Here is a 784-nt window from a genome sequence, read left to right as displayed (position 1 = left end):
TATTTACAACTATTGATTGAAAAAATGGTGTCCGATGCAGGGTAATTATAACTAATTACCACACATCTTGCATAAAATAGTCCCTGAAAAAGTAGAGTTTTTAATTTGACTTTCTTATTAAATTCGTGTATAATAGTTACGCTAGACATAGGTTAAAATATTATTAAAAAGTTGATATGCATACATAAAATTTATAAGTAGGATATAGAATAAATTTGACATAGGCCTATTTATTTCGTGACGTTTGATTCACGTTCTGTTATATCACCTTTTCAGAAATTTAGTCATAGAAGGGCATATCCGTATTATTTTGGATTTCTGCTTGTGGTACTTGATTCGCCGTTTAGATTTGTGATACATTTTCAAACATTAAAGCTTATATATTTTAATGGTTTATAATCATATACTATTGAAAGGAATAATTGCTAAAAACATATAAAACTATTGGTAAAGTCTGACTGATGATTCTGAGTTTCAATTAAACTGTTGATATTTCTAGATCAAATCTCAATTTCATTTATATCCAGAAAAATGGTGCAATCTCAAAAATTAAATGATACTGTTACAGCAGCGGAAGTCGCGCGACGCTGGGAGCATGCGCGCTGGAGTTTTAGAAGGATCGTGACTTAGCGGGCATCCTCACGAATGTCACAGCGTTTGCTAGACGCCCTCTTTTTTAGTATACAAGCCAGAGATAGATTAAAAGACGTAATCGAGTCAAGCGAGCAGTAGGCACCGTAAGTAAAGTGTGTGAATCGCTGTGAATTATAGCGTGTGTTTATAA

This window comes from Limulus polyphemus, unplaced genomic scaffold, assembly GCF_000517525.1.
Source record: "Limulus polyphemus unplaced genomic scaffold, Limulus_polyphemus-2.1.2 Scaffold375, whole genome shotgun sequence".
Classification (NCBI taxonomy): domain Eukaryota; kingdom Metazoa; phylum Arthropoda; class Merostomata; order Xiphosura; family Limulidae; genus Limulus; species Limulus polyphemus.
The sequence above is the reverse complement of the archived record's forward strand: the minus strand, read 5'-3'. Positions refer to the sequence as shown.